General features: G+C 31.7%; 1 protein-coding gene across 2 annotated transcripts in view; it reads left to right on the forward strand.

Moving 5' to 3' along the window:
- Window positions 1-16,964, forward strand: part of LOC115878084 — an 82,263-nt gene that overhangs the window by 43,251 nt on the left and 22,048 nt on the right. For both annotated transcript variants that reach the window (XM_030894444.1, XM_030894453.1), the window contains exon 2: window positions 13,433-13,577. The gene's annotated coding sequence lies outside the window, so the exon portion shown is untranslated. The remainder of the gene's footprint in view (window positions 1-13,432; window positions 13,578-16,964) is intronic.

A 16,964-nucleotide genomic window follows, 5' to 3' on the forward strand; every position in this document is an offset into this window, starting at 1 on the left:
GCCTTTTAGGGCGCCATTTTTAACCTAAAAGACTAATATTTAACCTAATTTACAGATTTTAGGGGGGACCCGGGCCCCATGGGCCCCCCCCCCTGTATCCGCCACTGACTATTATTATGTATTAATATTTACTTTATAGTATCTACCTATAGCACAATTATTACAAAATGTTAGATGTATTAGATCTGGAAATATAGACACGTTCAAACATTCAAGAAATTGTAGGCAAAGATACATTATATTGTTATCTATAATTGTAGGTAATGTGATAAATTTAATATTTGTTTGTCAGAATAACGAAAATAAATTTTACATCATAATAAGCTTTGATCTATGTATATTTGTATTATAGGGGTGATGCTGCTTTGTGTCGAAATATTTATGTTTAAATAGGTGAAGATCCACCAATAATAATAAAAAAACATTTCCTTATATCAGGTTTTAATAAACAAAATGATAAATTCTTAATCAAATATCGGCTCTAAATAATTAAATGACGGCAGGGATTCCTCCAGATTCTCTAGTTGTCCGAACATCTGGTGCCCTTGGATGTTCTCTATTGTGTAGCCTAGCTATCCCTAGCCGTTCCATTCTTTTGTGTAATTCCTCCATTGGATCAACATGATATTTTTTATAAGGAACATTTGGGCTTATCACGTCCACTTGTAATATTTTCTCGTTCATTGCAAAACCATCCAGTGTATTTTTTGCCAAGACAGCGTCCTCGTCTGAATTTAAAAAGACATACGCGTACACCAGTCTTAATTCCAAGTCCGTTTTCCAATAAACCTTTTCGCATTCCATGTTCAGAATTGTACGTAAGTTTTGTCTTAAAACTTCGACGGTGAAATCCTCAGGAATGTTCACTATTCTCACAGCACCAGCCATAATGGATTATTATCAATATCAAATAAACTAACACAATTTATAAGCTTTCGAATGCGATATTAACGTAGACACAGAATTGCCGTTAAAAACAACCAGTTTACGTTAGGAACAGTAAGCAAAGCATAAAGGACTTTAGGACTTTCGTAATAATGGTCGTAAAATTACTTGTTTACAGTAGGTGGGGCTTGGAGGGATGAGGGATTCATCTGCGTCTAGCCCCGTCTGCCCCGTACCTTGCAACTCATCGACCTCCCGTTCCGGTGCATGCGTATTGAAACAGCAGAACAAAAAAAATTCTTCATTCTTAGACTAGGAAAGACAGGGGACAGGAAACACGCATATTCTCCAGTGATCTGTTTTTGAGGCCGAAATTTGATTGGCGACCATACTTTGGTGACAAGAGGTGACATTGAGCGAATTTTTATGTTTTTTTTGTGACTACTGTTTTGTTTTAAATTTATAAACTGTGTTATTTAGTATGGTGAGATGTTCAGCGTATGGCTGCACAGGCCGAAGCGAGAAAAAAATGGCTGGAATTACATTTCACAGGTAAAAATCGATACACAAGTTTTGTTAAGCCCAGTTCATGCACTTGCGAAATGCGATTTACGAATTGCAAAATGCGTTCCTTTTGCTTTGTAATTGGTCGCTTTCGTGGTCTTCCTTGGAGGTAGCCAATCAGAACGCAAACAGGATTCATTTCGCAATTCGTAAATCGGAATTCGCAAGTGCATGAACTAGGCTTTATGTAGTCATAAAATATACATTTTTTCATTATAGCAGTAAAAACATGTAAAATTCTTTTAATATGTCTTGTAACACATCCAAAGCAAACTATTTTTATTAATCCCATCTAGTATTTTCAATATCCTATATTATAATTGTTTCAAACTATAAATAATGCTACTCAAACTGGATTTCTCCAGTGGCGTAAGGTATATAATCAGAGAAATACAATTTCTGCAATAAACATTTTTTTATGTTTTACACAGTGGCGTAGCAAGGCGGGGGCGAGGGGGGCAACCCTCGAGACGGGCGGCACGGCAAAAAATTGTCACAAAAGCGGCGAAATTGATTCTGTAGGGGCGGCAAAATTGCTCTCCACCCCGGGCGCCCCTAACACATGCTACGCCACTGGTTTTACATGTACAAAAATGTATAAAGTATTGTTATCAAATATGTAAAATAAATGTAAACTATAAAAAAAAACATGAAAAATTCTGGTTATAAAAAAGCTATATGTATAGTTATATTAAATTTACCTGCCAAGATTTGCTGGGGGTGGACAAACTTGTCGTGGGCTACTTGTTACTATGTTTTTTCAAAAATATCTTTTCAAAAAATTTGCTAATTTAGGTGTATAATAATAGTTTCAGTGAGTAATTAATAAAAATTTAAAAATAAATAAATAAAATAACACAAACCTTAAATTAGGATATTGTTATGACTAAAGGTAACAAATATTAAAAATTACATTATTCATTAAATCCGTAGGCAAGTGTGAAGGGGATTGGCTAGATTCATTATTATACCGTATGATCGAAAAAAACGGCGTCCAGTTGGCTTGTAAATGACGATCGATAACATTCCTAATATAATTTTACATTTAATATGACATCGATTTTCATTTCATAGCCATTGCTGACACCGTCTTTTTTCGATGTCATTTTATATTGTTTTTATGTCATTTTGCAGAATTATATGGGTAATGTCATCGATCGTCATTTCCAAACAAATAGGACGCCGTTTTTTTTCAATCATACAGTATGTATGTTTATTAATCTCCAAAAAGTGAAGCCCAAACAGTGAAAGAGAAATATGGAATTCTACATAAGTCTATTTCACCCGGATATTCATTTAACTGCGCATGCTTTACCTGAAGAAGTTTTCATTGGTCGGTGTTTTTAAAGGGAAGTGGTTGACTGATATTTCACCTAACCTTCAATTTTATTTATATTTTTATTATTTATAACACATTATCATGGAGTTGGAAAAATATCAAAAAATAGTTGGAAACAATAAACTAAACAAAATCACTCTTTTACGCGCACAAAAAAAAATAATCCAAATAGAACTAAAAGAACAATCAATCGGAGTTTGGCGCAATCGCGGTTCAATCGATATCTGGGTGAAATAGATTTATGCAGTATTAATATGGAGCTGGGTTATGTTGTCTTTCTCTTACGGCACAGAAACTGTACAAAAGGGGGTTAAATAGGGAATCCTAAGTATATTTTAGTTATATGTATATGGAGGCTGCCGCTTCGGGAGCAACGGGACGATGGATCGATACCCGACAGAGGTGGAACTTTTCTTATTTTTTACAGCTGTTTTTATTTTTTAAAGCTGTTTTTTTTTTATTTGTTTAGAGCTGTCGGTAACAGCGATCAAACTACACTGTAGGTGTATTTAGTCTCTGGTGTAAGTTTTTTATAGATTGCACGCGAAATACACGATCGATTTTGTAGAACTGTTATATATTATTATAATTTGTACATTTTTAAAATTTAGGTTAAATTATGCTACTATTACTTAAGAACTTATTCTCGAAAGTTAGAAGTTTATAATAAAAGGCAAAAAAAACACGATTTAAATTTGGCCGTAACTGTGGGTTGGAGTTGAAGGAGTTGCACGGTACCTCTAGAAGCAAGTGAGGAATTCCCGCATGATTCTAAAGTTGTTGGGTGTCAGATAGGGAATTATCGTTGAAAAATTTCTTGTACGAACATCGAGTTGGTGAGTCATGAACTCGAGGGTGGAGGGCTATGGCCAGGTCCTCGCAATAGAGCTAAATTCCAACCTTGGAAGGATGTATACTAGGGTGTCCGTTATTTACAAAGTTGATCATTTCTCTCACGACGCCCTCTAAATGTTTAGTTTATTGTCTAAAAAATAACAGACCAATGTCACACCATTGTAAACCCTTAATATTCACAATAACCTTTGCTCCAAAGACGATTCATTTACCATTTAAATTACATGGGAATTTGCCACTTTTTGCAAATAATTTTTTTCCCTCGATCTTGTTCTCTCGCAGCCATGACAATCACATATTCTTATACATAACGCTCTACAAAAAAGGTCTCTTACAATTTCTCGATAAACCTACTCCTTCAAAAGTTATTCACTGTCAAAGTTAACCACTCAATTCCTAAATTATTTAACTTCCTTGAAAATAAAAATACGCCTACGGCGTATTTTGATTGCGTTGGTTAGTCTATAGGGTAATTTTTTTTGTCTATATATTGCACGCGAAATACCTGAGCGATTTTGTAGAACTGTTATATATTATTATAATTTGTACGTTTTTGAAACTTAGGTGCGGCGAACAAACCGAAATCCGGGAAATTGCCGATTTCCCCCGGCGCGGCGCGGCGGCTCTCAAAATGTCGCAATTTACTTTTAAAACTTTCAAAGTTTAACTCGGTTTTTTCAATTCATTTTAAAAATGGCAAAGAGAAAATATTATGTTTCTTTTGACCAGATCTACCATCCCTTAAAATACTTGCACTTATTTCTGTGACACCCTGTATTATTCTATGTCACACGCATTAAAATCCAGACCACATAGTTTGGACGATCAGCAGGGTATATCCTAGGTGTAGACAGGCCTATACCTCATTGTGGATCATGAATAACAACAAGATGTTTCCTCTTCTAGAAGAAAATCACTCCTCCCCTTTTCTTCCGAGGAGATAAATGTGTTAATCTGTCAAGAAGGCTATAACTCAATTCTAACCCCGTTCCTTCCCGTCGGAAGTTGGATGTAAATTATTACCATATCCTGATAGTGGAATCTATAATGGTTAAAGCACAATATGTTTTTAAAGAGATGAATCCACCACAGAGCTATAGAACTTTTTTACAACATATTTTTATTTCCTAAAATAAATGCATTTGGTCTTGTTACTTAGACGAATATTACTATAATTTCTTAATGAAACTAGTTTTCACCACCCTCATTCTGAATTTTCTGACATTGGAGGTGACATTGGCATAGTATCGATTAATGTGTAAGCCTTTAGCTGTTGCATTTACAGGGTCCGGCAATAGTGCATCTGTAACTCCTAGAATAAAAAACTTGGGAATTTTGTTTAAGCGTAAATCTAAAGTATGTACAAGGATGATTTCAGGAAAATATTTTAACTTCTATAGGGTGGCTCAAAAAAGTGTGAGTGGATCGGGATGGTTTTTTTTAATGGAACACCCTGTATATTATTGCATTTTTGGCTTTCTTTCAAATCACTTTACATAATCCTAAGATATAAATAAATATATTTCGATAGTTTCAGGGACATTAATAAATAAATAAAAAAATTATATTTTTCAACCATCATTAAAAAAATATATTACAAATACAAGAACTGTCCTGAAGTTAAAACTATATTAGGTATTTACTTTAGATGGTATATACTTAACTTTGCTATAAATATCGCATTCTTAAATCATACAGGATGTTCAAAATTCTACGCCAAACTTTCTAAAATATAAAATAAATTTTCTTTGTTTTTTTAAATGGAACACCCTGTATATTATTTTTTTATTAGATGGTGAATTAAAAAATGAACATTTTTTTGTATTTAAAGTATTTTAAAATTTTGAATGGTTTCGCAGATACACGCATTATTATTTCATATGGCTCTCTCAACGGTAAAATACGAGAGAAAATTCATTGGGTGGCTTTGATAAAAATTTACTATGGAAAATGCCATATGAAATATAAAACCACGAATATCTGCGAAACCGTTAAAAATTTTGAAATACTCCAAATACAACAAATGTTTATTTTTTAATTCTCCATTCATTGAAAAAATAATATACAGGGTGACCTGTATATTATTTTTGACCTAACCTATTTAAAAAAATGAAGAAAAATTATTTCATATTTTAGAAAGTGTGACGTAACATTTTGAACATCTTGTATGATATACGATTACCATATTCATAGCAAAGTAAGTACAAACCATCTAAAGTAAATATCTAATATAGTTTTGATTTCAGGACAGTTCTCGTATTTTTAATAATTTTTTTAAGAACGGCCGAAAAATATATATTTTATATTTATTTATTAATATTTCAGAAACTATCGAAACATATTTACTCATATCTTAGGATTATGTAACGTGATCTGAAAAGAAGGCAAAAATACAATAATAGACAGGGTGTTCCATTTAAAAAAATCATCCCGATCCACTCACACTTTTTTGGGCCACCCTATAGAAGTTAAAATATTTTCCTAGAATACATCCTAGAACAAACTTTAGATTTGCATTTAAACAAAATTCTTAAGTTTATTATTCTAGGAGCTACAAATGCCCAAATTAATGTATGTTTACAGAAATCAAAATTAGGAAGTTGTTCTACTCATTAGGCGGCTGCGACTTTTTTGATGGGGCTTCTTTATGGTCGAATTTTCCTAACCATTTCATGACCCTCAGCTGTATCATTTCAGTCAAAGTAGTTTATGTTTCAAAACAAGTGATGAACTTTCCTTCCACTTAGATCGAGAGATTATCTCACCGAACCCAAAGTATAACCATTGTGAAATTTTGAATGAAAATGTGACTATGGCATCGAAGGATATTCATCCTAGAATTATTATCCATTGCTTAAATCCAGATTTGTGACTTAATTTTACAAGCGTAAGTTAACAGGAAAATGTTTCTTCGCCTTAGTCTGATTAGTAATATTAAATTATGTGGAATTAAATTAAGACATGTGGAATTCCTCAAGGATCCATATTAGGGCCATTGTTATTTTCATTATATGTTGCCGATATGAATAAAGAAATAGAGTTTTCTACATTACAACAGTATGCTGACGATTCACAAATTTACTGTGCTTTCGCATCTGATAATTTAAAACAAGCTGAAGAAAATTTTAAAACATATATTAATAACATATACAAATATTCAATGGAACATAATCTAAAATTAAATGCATCCAAATCGTGTATTATGCTGCTTGGAAATAATCAGACTATTCTCAATTATCTATCAGACAATCTTGATATATGTGTTAATAATACTAAAATACCAATAGTTAAGGACGCTAGAAATCGCGGCATATATTTTGACTCTAATTTAAAATTTGATGTACAGGGTGGGTCAAATTCGACGCTTTTAAATGGAAACACCCTTTTCTATAGCAGATAGACGAAAACTAATATCGGTGTCTGGAGCTCAATTTTCATCAAAAACCTGATGGTGAAAACCGCACATCAATATCTGTTACCGTTTAGGAGTTACGGGGTGTTTTTCAAAAATGTGCATTTTTAACAAATCGCTGTAACTTTTTTGCTATGGAAAATTTTGTAATTCTATGAAAACATTTCCAAAGCACCTTTTTGCGTAGAATTTAATGGTATAAGTATAATTTTTTTAAAATTAATAATTTAAGAGTTATCAACAGAAAAATTGATTTTTTATTTGGGACACCCTCTATATTTTTAATTAACCGAAAAGAATTTAAAATTACTTATCGAAAAATATAGCACACTTGATATTTTGTTATATTCCCCTTCGAAATACAGAATTTTTAAAAGTTCGGCACTTTTAACTAGTAGGCTTTGGACCCCTTATTGATGATTTGCCCTTAATGGAACTCGAAAACATATTTTTCCAGCAAGAAGAGGCACCGCCTCAGAACGCTGAAGTTATCAGCAAATTTTTGCAGCCAATTTCAAGAATAATTGAATAGCTAACCAAGATCCCAGCCGTTGGCCGTCGAGGCTACCTGACTTAGTGCCCATGGATCTAATCCTATGGATATATTTGCGGAAGAATAAAGGTTCCTTATTCTTCCGTATAATTAGACAAGAATTAGAAATACTTAGCAGTTATGAGAGGGGATCTTTCACTCCCACCGAGTTAATGAATTCCGCGAGAAATGTTCAAAAACTGCCCTGTCTGTCCATAACAGAAGACGGTCGATATGTCGAACACCTGTAGCAAAATCTCATGTCTTGGTTTGCTATTTATTTTTATTGTTATCAGATATTGTTTAAATGTGTTGATTTTGGTTAAATATATTTTAAATTGTTATAAAATTCTGCATCTCTCATAGCAAATATTATTTTCGTTTTAATTGATGCTCACAGCTAGAATTTTTTTGCATTACAGCCGGTGCCATTCAAAGCCTACTTATTTAAAGCGGGCGAATTTTTGTATACTCTATATTTCGAAGAGGAATCGAGCAAAATATCAAGTGTGTTATATTTTTGGAAAGGTAATTTTAAATTCTTTTCAATAAATTAAAGATATACAGGGTATCTCGTATAAAAAATCAAATTTTCTGTTGATAATTCTTAAATTATTAATTTTAAAAAAATTATACTTAAACCATTAAATTCTACGTAAAAAGATACTTTGGAAATGTTTTCATAAAAATACAAAATTTTCCATAGCAAAAAAGTTACAGCGATTTGTTAAAAATACATATTTTTGAAAAACACCCCGTAACTCCGAAACGGTAACAGATATCGATATGCGGTTTTCACCATCATGTTTTTGACAAAAATTGAGCTCCAGACACTGATATTAGTTTTTGTCTATCTCCTATAGAAAAGGGTGTTTCCATTTAAAAGCGTCGAATTTGACCCACCCTGTACATGTAAAAATAAATTGAAAATTGCATATATGCGACTAAAAGGTTTGGTTTATTTTAAGAAACATCTTCCTCAGAATACAAAATATTATCTGTGCAATTCGCTAATTTTGGCCTTGTTTGATTACGGAGATGTGGTATACGGCTCTTCATTGACTCAAATAGTTGCCAGATCCATTCAAAAACTTCAAAATTCCTGCATGAGATTTTCGTATAATATCTCATTTCGTATACATATTACGCCATATTTAAATCAATTTAATATTCTGTCTATGGTAAATAGGCGAAAACTTCATGTGTTAACATTTATCTACCGTATCTTACAAACTGGCCAACCGCCTTATTTAAAATCATTGTTTATACCTTTTGACCACACTCATGTAACAAGAAACTTACATGGTTTCAGAATACCTCAACATAGGACGGCTGGCTTTCAGAAATCGTTTTCTTTTCTTGCGCCGCAATTATGGAATTCTCTTCCAATCAGTGTTAAATGCTTTAAATCACATTATTTTAATAAATATGTTAAGAATAATTTGCTGGTTTTACAATCGAATATAATATAGAACTTATTTCTAAATTTATCTTTTATCTTTTGTTATTTTGGCAACTGTGGTGAACGGGCCTTTAATTTGATATGGTTTTGACTGGCTCACTGCTCAGCTTTACAATTTTGGAAAATATTTGTGTATGTGTTGAAATTGTATTTATATACTTTTTAACATTGCTAAATTGTCTTGCAGACGCTTTGTTTTGTGCGCTCGGGGTTTCTTTTTGCTTTGCCGGTGGTCCTCTGTTTTTCTTATGGGTTTGTTTGTTGTTGGTATATTATTGTATTGAAAATGAAATTCTGTTTAATTATTTTTTCAGGGAGTTTCATCGGTTTTGTAATCGCGGTGCACTCCTTATTAGGCTATTAGGCTATTAGTCAGCCAAAGTATGGTTTGTATCTTATATATTTTTTATATTGCGGCCTAATAAAAAGATTTGATTTGATTTGATTTGATTAGCATGACCTCACCACTGATCTCTTTAAAATTCTTACATATAATTTCTTACATTTTCTTCCCTTTGAAGTATAATTTAGGTACTTAAAATGTTAATCTATTACCTGAAACAGATTGGTAGTTTTTAAGTAAAACAAAATTTTAACAGGTTTTTCTTATTAGTAGATTATTGAGGTTTGTGACTGTGCATGGTGAATATGACTGTATAGGCTTTTTCGATCTGATGATAAATAGCGACGATAAGAAAATATTAGATTGAACTGTTGCTCGAAATCAAGGGAATTTATGATATGATTGTCAATGATTTTAATTGCTCCTGGTTATAAAATATCTTGCTAGATTTTTACAACAGATAATTTTCAACCATCTGATATTTGATTTTGTATCTCTCTAGATTGGATGGTGATGACATGATGGAATGTTGTTTGTATACAGGGTGGTGACAATTTCGATGCTCAACATGGGCATCTGAGAAACTACGAGATACGAAATTGGTTAAATGGGACAAAATTTGCGTATTAATTATAAGTTTGACAAACACCTATGAAGAAATCCCCGGTGTTTTGATTAATTTTGAATTTATGTAAAAAAAATGAAAACAATACGTTTATTTTATACAATATATTTAGAACTATTGATTCTATTGCAACGTAAGTTTGTAGTTTTATATTTTTGACCTGAGCCAATTAAATGCCGTTTTCAGAAAATTTCTAAGCATTCTAGATTTTGCACAATAACAGTCAAGTTTGTGTTTTATTATGGCTGCCATTTTGGATTTTTATACTATTAGATAGAGCGAAAAAAAGTCTATACGATGGTATCTAATTTTTATCCATTTTTATGTAAATTCACTATAAATAGATTTTTTAAAAATTCGCCTTTTTTAAAAAGTCTGCCTTGGAAATCCAATTGACACTTTGTATGTCAGCAAGTTATTTTTTGTTTATTCTATTAAGTGTCAAATCTGGATATACAAAAATTGTATAGTAGAGTTCAATACAGACCAATACAGAACCTAAAATAAAATTGTCAAGAATGCCAGCCCAGACGTTCAAAGAATATCTTATTTGTACTCTGGTTTCTCTAATTAAATGAAGATTTTCTTTTGCGTAATGTAAATTTTTCTCTGTTAAATGTAGCACAATTTGTAAATAAAGATTCATGAGTCCATAATATTTTTCTAGAAAAAAGGAGCTTTCTTGAACACTTTCCCGAAACCAATTGCAAAATTCTAATCTTCTCTCGTGATCACCAGCATGTAAGTTTGGTACACATTTAAATTTAAAGTTGTGATATTTATGTTATGCTAAAAGTTTCCGGATTTATTTCAATCTGAGCTGACACATTAATATCGTTAATCTACGACAATGTCATTATGATACATTTAACATTGTCATTTGGATGTCATTATGGCTTTCATAATAGCACTAGTGCCAGAGAATACTAGTGCTATTATGAATTCATAATAACACGCAAATTTTAAAATAAGAAACAAGCAAAAAAAGGTACCTAAATACCTTTATTTATTGTAAACATTAATTATAATATCAGTACAATTGGTTAAATTAATTCCAGACGATGACAGGTGAGTTGAATTTTTAGAAAGTAAATTTATTTCCTGAGTGCTTAAACTTGTTGAAGACCCATCATTGCCAGAAATGTTACCCAAAATATTACATGACACTTTTTTCTTATTTTCTTTGGAATTTTCGATATAGCTCTCTGCCACAGTGTTAGAGCGCCAAACACCATGTCTTTTAACAGTTAATAAATCCACTGCTGAATCTGCAAGCAACGACGCAGACGATCTACGGAAACAATGTCCAATGTATTGTTGTGGATTTGGAAGACTTAGGAACAAAGCTATTTTATACGGCATTGTCCTTAAAGTATTAATGCCAACGGGTTGCTTAATACATTTTCCATTTCTGTACTCCACAAAAAATCGGGTATGCTCTATGTTGCTTGGCCGCATAGCTATATATCTTCGAACCATTTCCACCATATTTATTCCTTTAACATTCCCTTTCGTTATAAAAAAATCTCATGATATCTTTGTTTTCGTAAATGGAATAATGACATGAATGCATTGTCCTTCATCTTTAACATTTTACAGCTGCAGATTTGTCAACTCGATACGCCGGCAGGCTCCCGCAAGTCCCACTATCAATGAAACTTTTTTCAGGAAATAAGTTTTATCATCGGCTTCCAACAAAAAACGAGTTATGTTTTCTTTTCTTAAAGTTCTCGATTTTTTAACCGAAATCCTTCCGATTTTCTTTTTAGAAATGCAATTAAATGGACGTACTTACTAATATCTGTATTTTTCTTCACTGATATAACTGAAGGAAGCATGGAACAATATACCGAAAGTGATGAAATGTGCCTTCCTATGTTTTGAAAGATATTCAAAATATGCCAGGAGAACCTTTTCGTTACTACTATTCTTGATTCCTTTCCCTTTACACCAATCTTCAAGTTTTATATAGGGTTGCTCGTACGTTTGTCTTGATTTTTCGGGAAGTAGGGAATCGACAACGTTTTGTGCAATGCCTTCAATATCCGAAGGGACACTTTCAGAATCAGAATCACCCGTATTAATATTATGTTTTGCTTTTTTGCTAAAACTGAACGTTTAACACGAAATTGAACATCAATAATTGAGTTGTCAAAGTCAAAATGGAAACAATCAACAAGCACGGTTACCACGGCGTCGACTAATATGGCCACCTGATAATTTTGAATTTTAATTTTAATGAGGATATCTCTGATATTTTAAATTAAATCAAATCTCTTTGGATCGTCCCTCGTGTCGCGTCGTAGATTAAATTTTAAATGATACACGTTCGATAGGAACTTTTTAATGAAACTTGTGTAACTAAGCCACTCGGCCAACGCCTCGTGGCTTAACGTTACACGCGTTTCATTATGATGTTCGTATCGAACTTGTATCATTAATAACTATAATAAGCCTTTTAAAATATTGCACTCTTGTTTTTTAAAGCTAAATTTCTTTAATTATAACTGCTAAATTTCTTGAAATCCTTGCGAAAATAGTGCGATAAGGCTGTGTTCTTTCAGAATACAATGTTCTATGACTTGCGGATACTATATCGGAATTTCTATTATTTTTAATAAATTTTTTTAATAAACGTCATACATATCTCGTTTTTCTTGACTTGTGAACATATTGTTGACTATTAATACACTTTAAACTATCTACTATAAATTTTTGTGTGTCCAGATTTGACACTTATTAAAATTATTATACTTTATAAAATAAACAAAAAATAACTTGCTGACATATAAAGTGTCAATTGGATTTCCAAGGCAGACTTGATCTTAGGCGAATATTTAGAAAATCTAATATCTATAGTGAATTTACATAATAATGAATAAAAATTAGATACCACATAGACATAGATACCGCATAGACTTTTTTTTCGCTCTATCTAATAGTATAAAAATTCAAAATGGCGGCCATAAGAAAACAAAAACTAGACTGTTATTGTGCGAAATCTAGAAAGCTTAGAAATTTTCTGAAAACGGCATTCCGAGATCAAAAATATAAAACTACCATCTTACGTCGCAATAGATACAGTAGTTCTGAAGATATAGTCATTTAAAATAAACGTATTATTTTCATTTTTTTTACATAAATTCGAAACTAATCATGATACCGGGGTTTTCTTCGTAGATGTTTGTCAAACTTCTAATTACGCAACTTTTTTCCATTTAACCGAATTCGTATCTCTCGTAGTTTCTGAGATGCCAATGTTGAGCATCGAAATTGTCATCACCCTCTATAGAAAAAGCTGTCACCACTTGTAACAAATTGTTTATTCTAAATAAAACACCATTATTTACACCCTTCGATACAATATTTTACCAGGAATCGACATATAAACGTATAGTATCTCGTTGTATTTCAGGTGTCGTCAGCTGATATGGGTACCGCTACGCCGAGAGCTTCAACCTGCAGGTGCCTTTCGAATACATCAGTAGTTCTTCAGCCAAGTAAAATAGTGTGGTGTGCGGTTAGTGAACGAAAATCGCCGAGTCATACGTGTTTTAAAAGTAAGTTTTTTAGCTTATTTTTGTGGTAAGGCCTAACATTCTACCGATTGACCCAGATAAATAATTTGAATATATCTATAAATAATTCAGAATTTTATAAATTTTTGACATTTTAAAAATTATTGTATAGGACTGAGGTATACAAACTTGTATATTAAACTTATTTATTTTTGATTAATGATGAGCACATATGCGAGACCAACACCACAACTCCCTTGATCTTGGTTTTGCATCGTCCAGTTTTGGTGGACATTTTTTTTTTATTTTTCAATATGTTATATTAAAGCAGCATTTTATTACACTAATTTGTAATAAATTAGAACAATAACTTTGAACAAATATGTAATTTCTTACGTCACTAGATCACATAAACGTGAAAAAGAAATGCAAGATCGCAAAAGTCTTGCATGTTTGGTCTTGCGAAAGTCTTGCACTGGTCGGTCTTTGTTTTGCTTTTGCTTTCTGTGCAAGACCAAGGCCAAGGTCAAGACTGCAATACTATGACCAGACCCGCTCATCCTTGTGTTTGACATTGTTTATTTAACAATAATCTCACAACAACCAATAGTAAGGGAAAAAAATACGAACCAAAAGTAACTACAAGCATCTAAAGCAAAACAGAATACTGAACGAATACTAAACGCATAAAATAATAAGACCAAAACCCAATATTGAATAATTGGTATTTAAATTAATACTGATATTTAATAGCCTACTACACAATCTTAATAAAATTTTGTACTATAGATTATTCACTAATTAATTAATTTAATTATTCAGTTATCAATTTATTTTAGCATGAATTAACAGTAAAAAACAAAGAGTAAAGTAATAATAATTTTAAGTAACTTGTTAAATTTAAGTTAGAATATAGAATTTTTAGAATAGAAGAAATGCGAAAAAATCGGGTTTGATAGGGTTTTTCGTATAAGAATCTTTAATTCAGCATTTGCCTACGAAGATATTTTGATCATATAGTGTGAAAGAAAATCACGGTTTTTTCAACTTTTTTAAATGCATCACAGAAAGTAGCTCAAATTTGGATTGTGCATTTACTAAACTTGATATCATATTTTTCGTTTCTCTTTAGAATGATTATTTAAATATTTTATAATGATTTTGAATATAATAATTTTCAGATAGAAAAACGAGATTTGGTATGTTAGTATATGACATAAGTAATAAAGTATAAAAATACCGAAGGTGTCATTTAAAAATAAATAGTTGTAGTCGTTTCCGGTGAAACAGGAAGTGGCCGAAAACCATTAAGTATGAATGCCGAAAACCATCAATCAATCCCCATTTTTGTCATATTCTAACTTAACAAATCTCGTTCATTTATCTGAAAAAATAAAAACGTTATAGGGGGTGAGCCACTTTTGAGAAACACCCGGGATATATAGTTTTTAAACAGCTATCTAGGTAATAATACCTTTTTACTCGATTAATTTTGATATTATACAGGGTGGTCCGAACTGTATTCCGGAAACTTCGGCAGCATATTCTGCAGATAAAAATAAGTAAAAAAGTTTCAATATTCGTCAATATTTGGATGAAAATTGGTGTATGGGAGTTTTTTGACATGAGAAATTTGATTTTGATGACAATATTACTCCTACTAGTAGAGGGCGCCACCTACACGTGTTTTAACTGATTTGAAGCGTAATAACTTTTTGTCCGTACCTGTATAAAACTACCGAGCGAAAAATTATACATCTCTGTGACTTTTTACGTACAAAATATCTCTTTGTAAAAATCGCTACCAGCTACCCTTCTGAAGATATTTAGAATGGAAATAGTCAATACATGTCATTATTGACTAAAAATAAACACTTTGAATAGATATATACATAGTTATTTCACTGAAATAATAAATTTGGGAAACTTTTATTTTTTTAAATTAATCATAAATTGTTCTGAAAAAATTGATGATAAAACAGTTTCTGTTGAACTTTTGGCACAAAAACATTTCAAATTTATGATTTCAGTCTAATAACTATTTAGTCAACGCATGTTTAATTTATGTCAATGATGACAGGTATTGATAATTTCGATTCCAAATATCTCGAAAACCATTACTCGTAGCTATTTTTACCAAGAGACCTTTTTCATGTGGAAAACGTTGTAAATGTATATTTTTTTACTCGGTAGTTTTATACAGGTACGGACGAAAAGTTATTACTCTTCAAACTAGTTAAAACTATGTAGGTGGCGCCCTCTACTAGTAGGAGTTATATTGACATCAAAATCCAATTTTTCATGTCAAAAAACTCCCAGATACCAATTTTCATCCAAATATTGACATTATTTCAGAAATTATTTGGAAAAAATCAAAATAAAAATGAAACTTCTACACCCTGTATCTCCGAAACTAAGCATTTTAGAACATACATTTATACGAACTTTTTTACTTATTTTTATCTGCAGAATATGCTGCCGAAGTTTTCGGAATACAGTTTGAACCACCCTGTATATCATATTTTTTGCTAGCCTACAACATTTCAATTTAGAAACATTTAGATGCATAAATATGTTTTTTTACATAATACAATTAATTAGTAACACAATAATTACAGTATTAGTACAGATCTATAATATTATATACTTAATATCGTCCCATTGCTGCTACGTAATATCGTCCCATTGCTTTAATATCGTCCCATTGCTGCCAAAAGTCGCTAACTAACATTTTTCCGAACAACTAAATTCAATCACTAACTATATTTTGAAGCGGAGAATCGATTGCAAAAGTCATTAACTACGATTTCTGGCTATTTATGTTTTATTTTAATACCGAATAGTTAACTAATAACTATAACAACTTTATGCAATGCAATTCATCTTTAGACGCATTTTTCTCGGAAGTAATAAAAAGTAAGTTAGTGACTTTTGGCAGCAATGGGACGATATGTTGTGTTAGTAATCCATAAAATTGAACATTAAATTAGAAAAAAAAAACTCAGCGGTTGAACTCGAATTAGCCTAATAATATGATACTACAGATTTTGTCTTATGAACTTGCGCGTGCCAATTTCTATTTGTTAACAATAATACATAAACATATTATTCCAAATCCAATTTGATTATACAGGGTGGCGCACCTCATTCGCCTCGGTTGATTATACGAAAACGGAAAGATGTAGAAACAAAATATTTTATGGGTATGTGGGGGGAGGTAATGTGCACAATTTAAAATTATTTTGAAATATACAGGGTGTTTCAGAACTAAGATCCATACCAAACTTATATATTTTCTTATGTAACACCCGGTATTTTATTTCATTTTTGGATTTTTGGACCTAAAAAAGGGATTTGTTATTAGTGTTAAATATGATTTTTGGTTTTTGAGATAAAATTATATAAATTTTTGGTTTTAAAGATATTTAA

The sequence above is a fragment of the Sitophilus oryzae genome, unplaced genomic scaffold, assembly GCF_002938485.1.
Source record: "Sitophilus oryzae breed Bouriz unplaced genomic scaffold, Soryzae_2.0 scaffold_1062_pilon_pilon, whole genome shotgun sequence".
Lineage (NCBI taxonomy): Eukaryota > Metazoa > Arthropoda > Insecta > Coleoptera > Curculionidae > Sitophilus > Sitophilus oryzae.